The following is a 10,459-nucleotide window of genomic DNA, read 5'->3' as shown; positions in this document are numbered from 1 at the left end:
ACTCTCTTCACCAAGAAGCTTGGAAATGACTTGTTTGTAATGCAAATCTATGTTGATGATATCATTTTTGGGTCAACAAATCAAGATTTTTGAGGAGTTTGGCAAGATGATGGCAAGTGAGTTTGAGATGTCCATGATTGGAGAGCTTAGTTACTTCCTTAGTCTTCAAATCAAGCAAATTAAGAATGGCACATTTGTGAGTCAAGGCAAGTATATCAAGCACATGCTCAAGAAGTTTGGAATGGATGATGCTAAAGCTATTAGTACACCAATGGGGACAAAGCTTGGATAGTGATGCTAGTGGCAACATAGTGGATCAAAAGATGTATCAGTCTATGATTAGAAGCCTACTCTATGTGATCGCATCAAGGCCGGATGTGATGTTTAGTGTATGCATATGTGCTAGATTTCAAGCCTCACCAAGAGAAAGTCATTTGAAGGCAACAAAGAAAATATTGAGGTACTTAAAGCATACACAAAATGTTGGATTGTGGTATCCCAAAGGAGCAAGATTTGAGTTGATTGGATATTCGGACTCTGATTATGTGGGATGCAAAGTTGAGAGAAAGAGCACATCAGGCACATGTCAACTATTGGAAAGATCACTTGTATCTTGGTCATTAAAGAAGCAAAATAATATAGCACTTTCAACCGCCAAAGCAGAGTACATTTCGGCTGGTAGTTGTTGTGCTCAATTACTTTGGATGAAGGCTACTTTGAGTGACTTTGGAATTAAATTCAAGCAAGTGCCATTGCTATGTGACAATGAGAGTGCCATAAAGCTCACTAACAACCTAGTTCAACATTCAAGAACAAAGCATATTGATGTCCGCTATCATTTCATAAGAGATCACCAACAAAAAGGGGACATTTGCATTGAGAGTGTGGGCACCGAAGATCAACTTGCCGATATCTTCACCAAGCCACTTGATGAGCAGAGATTTTGCAAGCTAAGGAATGAATTGAACATACTTGACTTCTCCAATATGTGTTGATGCACCCCCCCAATTTATATAACATACCTCTCCTTCGAGCAATCCAAGGTAAAAGTTGATTGGCATGGCATACATCCTTGCTAAGGACATGATTAGTGCATCTAGACATATTTCACATTTGAATAGGCTCATTCATGAAAATCAAATGAATTTGATGCTTGTATGGTACCACTATTGCTTGTATGTTTGAAATGATCTAGTGGTAGCATATGACATGTTTGTGGGCTTGTAAACCTAGTGTTTGATCTATAAAATGAGCTATAAGTGTTTAACTCAACATGGTACAAGATAACCCTTATTTGAAGGTGTGAAGAAGCTTGTTCTTGGATCAAACCGAGTTAAATATCTTTTGCAAAGTAATCTAGATTGAACCAAATTGGAAAAATGATCCTCATTTCACTTGGTTTCACCCCAACCTATCTATAATTTGAGCTCACCTTTTGTGCTAATTGTTGACAAAGGGGGAGAGAAATTCACAAAGATAATAAGATAGGAGGAGCAAACAAATGAAATGACATTGTAAGGGGATCAATAAAAAATGCACACAAGTAGGGGGAGCAAGCTCATAAACTTGTATGATGCATTTGAATGTGCATTTCATATATTTGCTTGCATGGTACAAGTTCTTAATTTCAATATCCATGCTTATGTGGTGTATGCTAGTTGTATCTTTAAATGTTGAAATGAAAAACTCGAATGCATAGGCTAAAGTAACTAGACCTATGTTCATTCTATGGAAACTAGACCCTTGCTTGTAATATTGATCTCATGGGGTATTCTAGTTTTTGTGTATGTCTAGTTACTAATGGTGCTAAGGATGGTATATTGGTATGCTCCGATTGGTATCACGCTTCAAAGGTCCATCTCTTATATCTTAGCATCATTTGGTAGAAATTGACTCCTATATTTCCTATCTAAGCATATGTGCAAGCTACAATCCAAACTCTTAGCACATATATAGGGGGAGCAATTACTATCATTTGGAGTTCATGAAACTTGTCCATATTCTTTTACACATGGTAAATATGCTTGGGCAAGCAATGTGGATTCAATTAAATCTCAATTCATATCTTTGTGAAAGGGTTGTCATCAATTACCAAAAAGGGGGAGATTGAAAGTTCTAGTTTGGTTTGGTTAATTGATGAAACCCTAAGTGCTAACCTAGTTTATCAAAGTGATTATGGGATAGGTAGCACTACTCTAAGTGATGAAGCAATGGCAAAGATCATGACGATGGTGATGGCATGGTGATGATCAAATGCTTGAACATGGAAAAGAAGAAAGAGAAAAACAAAAGGCTCAAGGCAAAGGTATAAATTGTAGGAGCCATTTTGTTTTAGTGATCGAGACACTTAGCGAGTGTGATCACATTTAGGATTGATAGCCATACTATTAAGAGGGGTGGAACTCATATCGAAATGCGGTTATCAAAGTGCCACTAGATGCTCTAACTCATTGCATATGCATTTAGGATCTAGTGGAGTGCTAACACCCTTGAAAATGTTTGTGAAAATAAGCTAACACATGTGCACAAGGTGATACACTTGGTGGTTAGCACATTTGAGCAAGGGTAGGAAACTTCACCGGTGCCCTAGATAGAAAAGACGGAGGTCACTGTAAGTGACCGGACGCTGGTCTCTATTGGACTGGCGCGTCCGGTCAGTAGCAGCAATGAGCGCGTGTTTCGGTCTTCGACCGGACACTGGCACTAAAAGTGACCGGACGCTGGTAGGGTGCGTCTGGTCAGTGCTGACATACGCTGACGTGGAGCACATAGAAGAGACATTGAGTGACCGGACGCTGGGTGAGTCCGGTCGGGCATGACCGAATGCGTCTGGTCGTGTAATGTCACGTTTGGAACCTTACTGGAAACGACCGGACGCTGAGATCCAGCGTTCGGTCACTTTCTAACTGACGCGTCTAGTCTTCATCTGGCCATTGAGATCGGGCGATCGACATTTGAAGCCGATGACATGTGGCGCACATCGCACGATCAGACGCTGAGGTCCAACGTCCGGTCAATCTAACCAGAGCATCCGGTCGGCCCGTGTTCAGTGTAGTGAGGAGCCCAACGGCTCTATTTTGAGGGGGCTTCTATTTAAGCCCCATGGCTGGCTCAAGCTCACCCTCTTGGCCATTTGCATTGACATAGCAACCTTGTGAGCTTAGCCAAAGTCCTCCCACTCATCTTCATCATTGATTCATCATCATTGTAAGATTGGGAGAGAATCCAAGTGCATTGCTTGAGTGATTGCATATAGAGGCACTTGATATTCGTGTTTCGCTGTAGGATTCGCTTGTTGCTCTTGGTGGTTGCCACCACCTAGACGGTTTGGTGCAGCGGTGGAGGATTGGCATGAGTCGGTGATTGTTCGTGGCCATCTCTGGTGTTTGTGAGGGGATTTGTACCTTCCCCGGTGGAGCGCCGAAAGGTAACTCTAGTGGATTGCTCGTGTCATTGAGTTACCTCACTTGTGGGTAGGTTCTTGCAGTGTCCAATCGTATGGACGAGGTTTGTGCAACACCTCTTAGCCGCCGAACCACCAAGTGTTGGTCGACACAACGGGGACGTAGCATGTTGGCAAGCACGTGAACCTCGGGAGAAAATCGGTTGTCTCTTGCTATTTGGCATTCTCTCAGTGATTGATTTCATCTTCATCTTGTGATTGGTTCATCCCTCTACATGGCGGTATAATCACCCTACTCACTCTTTTATATTCTTGCAAACTAGTTGTGGCAAGCTCTTTAGTGTAATTATAATTGAGAGCTTGATTTGTTATTTAAGTTCATCTAGTGGAGCTCTTTAGTGTAACAAGATTGAGAGCTCTTAGTGAGTAGTATCATAGCAAGTTGTGTGTCTAGTAATCATTGCAACTAGAATTGTTGGATAGGTGGCTTGCAACCCTCGTAGAGCTAGAGCAAGTTTGCATTTCGCTATTTGTCTTACTAAAAAAATTGCTCTAGTTGGTTTGTAGAATTTAAATAGGCTATTCATCCCCCCTCTAGCCATATTAGGACCTTTCACCAGGTCACCCTCTCGATAGTTGAGCGTTCGACTCCTCTACTCCGATCATTTGTCCCCGAAGCGCAACCACTTCTTGTTCGATGTCCGACCAAGCCTTTTGCTCCACCTCCGGAGCCTCCAAGGACTTCTAAAGTGCCACCTCAGTCTCTACCAAGTGGACCTTCACTGCATCAAGTTCCCACTTAGCAGCAGTAGCCTGCTCGATCGCACGTAGCTTTGCCGCTCGTGCTCCTGTCGCCTCGGCCGCCTAGACTTGGGACTCATGGCAGATGGACTCTAGCTCATGCCTGAGCTTGTTAACCCACCATAATGCCGTCACTTCCTGCTCCATCCGACCGTGCTCCTCCTGAAGAAATTGGGACTTAGGGATCGACATCATCTCTAGATCCTATGAGATAAGAAGCAGGCATGCTGAGACAACTATTGAAAGGCCAAGGAGTCAAGGACAACACCAAAAACATAGAGAACTTACCTCTGCAATGCATGGTAGGTCGACTATCATAGCTTGATGGATGAGCTCAACCCTCTCCAAGGCCTCCTTGAGGCTCGCCTTAGTAAGGGCGAGATCAGACTCTATCGATAGTCCTCTCTCCCCGAGTAGGTGCCAGAGCTTCACCTCCTCCTCATCATGAAGGATGAACCAGGCCTTTCCCAGCTCACCGGTGCAAGGCCACACCAGCTCGCGGGTGGCCCTCGACCCACTAAAAGATCCAGCCATCGTAGTATCATGCGACGACTGAGTCATCACCAGCTCTCAGGACGGCGGTGAAAGCATCTAGGCCCCTAGTTGGGTTTCGGTGATTAATGGCAATACATGATTACTATGACTAACGTATGTTTTGTAGAGGCAATTAAGTTAGGTTATGGTTGTCATGCCTCTATGATGGAAATCATTTTGGTTCTCAAAGGATGGACGACAAGGTTAAGGATGGACTAGTTCTAAGTGTCATTTGGAGTTGAAGAGACACTTAGAGTAGTTTAGGACTTTGTTTTTCCTTTGGTCGTACTATTAAGGGGGGTATGGATGGGTAGCTTGACCTAGGTGAGTCTAGTGGGTTAGGTGTGATGCACACTTGCTAAATCTAGCACTAGGTAGCTCCTAAAAAGCCCTTAGATCAATTGGAGCAAACTTCATTCACATATGTTTGAGAGATGGAAGTGAATGGAGGGTCAAATGCTGACCGGACACTGGCTCAGAGTCCGGTCAGTTCATTTGATCAAGGTGATTTCGTCTGGTGCGACCGGACGCTGAGAGGTGAGCGACCGGATGCTGGGTGCCAGCGTCTAATCGACTACAGTAAGGTTCCAGAGAGGGAAAATCATGACCAGACGTGTCCGGTCAATGCTGACCGGATGCTGTCCAGCATCTGGTCACAACTTAAACACTGGAGGTTAGGGTGAACTGATCGGAGTATCCGGTCAACATGACCGGAGCGTCCGGTCACCCCGTAGAGGTACATAACGGTTCGTTTTGAACACAGGTGTATAAATACTTCCTCCATTAGTGTGAGGGGGTACTTTTGTTCATTCCAACAGCTGAGAAATACCTTTGAGAGTGCTAAGAAGGGCAAGGTCCTAGTGAGGTGATTGAGATTTGAGAATCCCAAAGAGAGCCCTTATTAGTGAAAGCAAGAGTAGCAAAGTGTGTATCCACCCTTCTTATTAGGCTTGTCATGGTCAAGTGAGAGTTTGTGCTTGTTACTCTTGGTGATCACCATCACATAGATGGCTTGGTGGTGATTGGGAGCTTGGTGATCATGCGGCGGAGCTTGTGGATGACCCAACTCAAGTTGTGAGCGGTTGTGGGTGATTCACCATGACAGAGTGTCAAAGAATCAACTGAGAGCACTTGATCCTTGCGTGGATCAAGGGGGAGCTATACCCTTGCGTGGGTGCTCCAACGAGGACTAGTGGGGAGTGGCGACTCTCCGATACCTCGGCAAAACATCGCCATGTTCCTCCTTCTCTCTTTACTTTGAGTATTTACTTTGAGCAATTCAATTCTTGTCATTTATATTTATAGAATTGCCATGCTAGAGTAGGATTGGAACATAGGTTGCTAAACTTTTGTGCGGTAGATCAATAGAAACACTTTCTAGGCACAAGGGGTTAATTGGGCTAACCGTATGGTTTAATTATTGCAAAAAAATTTAGAATTAGCCAATTCACCCTCCTCTTGGGCATCTTGATCCTTTCAATTGGTATTAGATCCTCGTGCTCACATATTTAGACTTAACTGTCTAGAGAAAGATGTCTCACGGGGATGGTCCTCCTCCTATCTTTGAGGGGGATGATTGTCCATATTGGAAAATCCACATGGAGGCGTATCTAGAAGCTCTAGATGTTGGAATACTTAGAGCCGCCTAACAAGGTTTCTCAAAACCTCAGGATGCCACATACCTACAAGGCGATGAGGTGAATTACGAAAAATAGAATGCAAAGGCTAGAAACACCATATTTAGAGGCCTTTGTAATCATGATAATCTTATTATTGCTCAAGAATATTTATCCAATGAGCCACATGATGCTACTAACAATGTTGTTAAGATTGATATGGCTACATCATGTGATGATTTGATCATTAAGAGCATTAAGCAAAGTTCTAGTAGCAAGGGCAAGCAAGGGGTTGAGGCTGATGATTATGATGAGTTTGTCAAGCTCAAGAATGACAATGAAAAGCTCAAGAAAGATCTTGAAGAGATCAAAAGCCACAACACTATTGTGCTAGAAACTCTTGATCATGATGGTGATTTGATGGTTGAGAATGAGAAGCTCAAAGAATAAAATAAGAAGCTCAAGGAAGAGAAAAACAATGATGCTCTCAAGGAAGAAAATAAGAAGCTCAAGTTGGAGAAAGAGCACCTCAAGATTGGATTGAGCAAGTTCACTAGAGGCAAGCATCTTCAAAGTGAGCTACTAATGAACACCGTTATGAAGATGGATAGAAGTAGCATTGGGTACATGGCAAACAAAGAGAAGAAGGCTCAAGCTCAACAACAATAAAAGCCAAAGCCAAAGAAGTGTTTTGAGTGTGGACAAGAAGGTCACTTTGCTTATGAGTGCCAAACTCCACCATCACAACCCTTGCCCAAGCATGCTAGACCTTTTGCCTTCAATGCTCACTGCATGCTTAGAAAGGATTCTAGTGGGAAAATGAAAGTCATGTTCTTAGGACCTCCCAACAAGAATAGACCTAAGAAAATTTGGGTTGCAAAGTCACTTGTTGAGAAAGTGAAGGGCCCTCAACAAGTTTGGGTTCCTAAAGCTTGATCTCTTGTGTGTAGGTGAACTATAAGACCGGTGGAAGTCATTGGGTTATTGATAGTGGTTGCACACAATATATGACCGGTGATCCTCATATGTTCACCTCACTAGATGAAGAAGTAGATGAACAAGAAAGAATCACATTTGGAGATAACTCAAAGGGCAAAGTTAAAGGATTAGGCAAAGTGGCAATATCAAATGATCATTCAATCTCAAATATGCTATATGTTGCTTCATTGAGCTTCAACTTGCTATCTGTTGGACAATTGTGTGATCTTGGCTTCCAATGCTTGTTTACCGAGAAGGAAGTTGTTGTATCTAAGAAGGATGATGATCAAGTGATATTCAAAGGATTTAGATACAACAACCTATATCTAGTGGACTTCACCTCCGAAGATGCTAACTTGAAGACATGCCTATTCACCAAAACAACACTTGGGTGGTTATGGCATAGAAGACTTGCTCATGTTGGGATGAGCTCACTCAAGAAGCTAATGAAGAATGATTTGGTGAGAGGGTTGAAGGATGTGAAGTTTGAGAAGGACAAGCTTTGTAGTGCATGTCAAGCCAGCAAGCAAGTTGTAAATACTCATCCAACCAAAGCTTTCATGTCAACCACAAGAGTGCTAGAACTCCTTCACATGGACTTATTTGGACCAACAACATACAAGAGTTTGGGAGGAAATCTTTATTGTCTTGTGATTGTTGATGACTATTCAAGGTATACATGGGTATTCTTCCTTCATGATAAATATGAAGTTGCATCATGCTTCAAGAAGTTTGCCAAGAGAGCACAAAATGAGTTTGAAGTGAAGCTCAAAAAGATTAGAAGTGACAATGGGAAGGAATTTGACAACACAATCATAGAAGCCTATTGTGATGAAGTTGGAATCAAACATGAGGTCTCTGCAACATATACTCCTCAACAAAATGGTATAGTTGAGAGAAAGAATCGAACATTGATCACTCTTACAAGAATAATGCTTGATGAGTACAACACCCCCGAAGCTCTATGGGCAGAAGCTATCAACACCACATACTATGCATCTAACCTCCTATTCCTTTAAAAGTTCCTTGGCAAGACACCTTATGAGTTGCTCAATGGGAAGAAGCCGAACGTCTCCTTCTTTAGGGTGTTTGGTTGCAAGTGCTACATCTACAAGAAGTGGCAACACCTAGGGAAGTTTCAAAGATGTTGTGATATTGGTTTTCTTGTTGGTTACTCATCAAAGTCCAAAGCACATAGAGTATTTAATCATGCCACCAGCTTGGTTGAAGAAACATATGATGTGGAATTTGATGAATCTAACGGCTCTCAAGGAGCACATGAGAATCTTGATGATGTAGGTGATGAACCATTGAGGGAGGCTATGAAGAATATTCCGGTTGGAGACATCAAGCCTAAAGATGATGAAGATCATGTACAAGTGATTGATCCACCTTCTTCATCAAGTGTGCCACAAGATGGTGATAAAGATGGGAGAGTAGAAAATGAAGATACTCATGTCTCCCATGATCAAATGGTGGTACAAGCATAAGATGTTGATGCTCCACAACCTCCTCCTCAAGTGGTCAATAGAAGAAATACACCTCTACTACAAGATCATCCACAAGATCTCATCATAGGGAGTCCATCAAAGGGTGTAATGACTCGCTCACAAAAACTTGCTTCATTTATTGCTCATCACTCTTTTGTCTCTTGCTTTGAGCCTACTAAGGTAGAAGAAGCTCTTCAAGATTTGGATTGGATAAATGTAACGCATAAAGAGTTGAACAACTTCACCCGCAATGAAGTTTGGACTCTTGAAGAGCGATCAAAAGGTGCAAGAGCCATTGGAACAAAGTGGGTGTTCCAAAACAAGCAAGATGATCAAGGCGTAGTTGTGAGGAACAAGGCAAGACTAGTTGCAAAGGGGTTCTCTCAAGTTGAAGGTTTGGATTTTGGAGAGACCTTTGCACTAGTTGCAAGACTAGAAGCCATTCATATCCTACTTGCATATGCATCACATCATGAAGTGAAATTATATCAAATGGATGTGAAAAGTGTATTTTTAAATGGCTTTATTAATAAACTAGTCTATGTTGATCAACCTCCCGGATTTGAAGACCCTAGATGTCCTAATCATGTTTATAGGTTGTCCAAGGCATTATATGGGCTTAAGCAAGCCCTAAGAGCTTGGTATGAGCGCCTTCGGGACTTCCTCATTGAGAATGGCTTCACCATTGGGAAGGTTGACACCACACTATTCACCAAGAAGCTTGATGGGCATATCTTCATTTGTCAAGTGTATGTTGATGATATCATCTTTGGATCATCAAATAAAGATTCTTGCAAAGAGTTTGGTGAATTGATGTCGAAGGAGTTTGAGATGTCAATGATTGGTGAGCTTACATTCTTTCTTGATTTTCAAGTCAAGCAAATGAGAGAAGGAATTTTCATCTCTCAAGAGAAATATACAAAAGATCTTCTCAAGAGATTCAAGATGGATGAATGTAAGCCAATCAAGACATCAATGCCACCTAATGAACATCTTGACCTAGATGAGGGAGGTAACTCAGTTGATCAAACTCTCTACCACTCTATGATTGGTAGCTTATTATATTTAACCACATCTAGGCCCAACATCATGTTTAGTGTGTGTATGTGTGCTAGATTTCAAGCTAATCCTAAGGAAACTTATTTAATTGCCGTTAAAAGAACCCTTAGATATCTTAAGCACACACCAAGCATTGGCCTTTGGTATCCCAAAGGAGCTAGATTTGAATTAATTGGCTATTCTAATTTGGATTATGCCGGTTGCAAAGTTGATAGAAAAAGCACATCCGGTGGGTGCCATTTGCTTGGTAGATCACTTGTGTCTTGGTCCTCCAAGAAATAAAATAGTGTGGCCTTGTCCACCACCGAAGCGGAATACATTGCCGTGGGTGCTTGTTGTGCACAAATTCTTTATATGAAACAAACTTTGCTAGACTATGGTGTAGTTCTAGAAAAAGTACCTCTTTTGTGCGACAATGAAAGTGCGGTAAAACTTACAAATAATCCGGTTCAACACTCTCGCACCAAGCACATAGATATCCGCCATCACTTTCTTAGAGATCATGTTGCAAAGAATGATATTTCATTAGAAGGTGTAAGGACCGAGGATCAATTGGCGGATATCTTCACTAAACCGCT

This window comes from Miscanthus floridulus, chromosome 4 (assembly GCF_019320115.1).
Source record: "Miscanthus floridulus cultivar M001 chromosome 4, ASM1932011v1, whole genome shotgun sequence".
Classification (NCBI taxonomy): domain Eukaryota; kingdom Viridiplantae; phylum Streptophyta; class Magnoliopsida; order Poales; family Poaceae; genus Miscanthus; species Miscanthus floridulus.
This window is presented reverse-complemented; position numbering follows the sequence as displayed.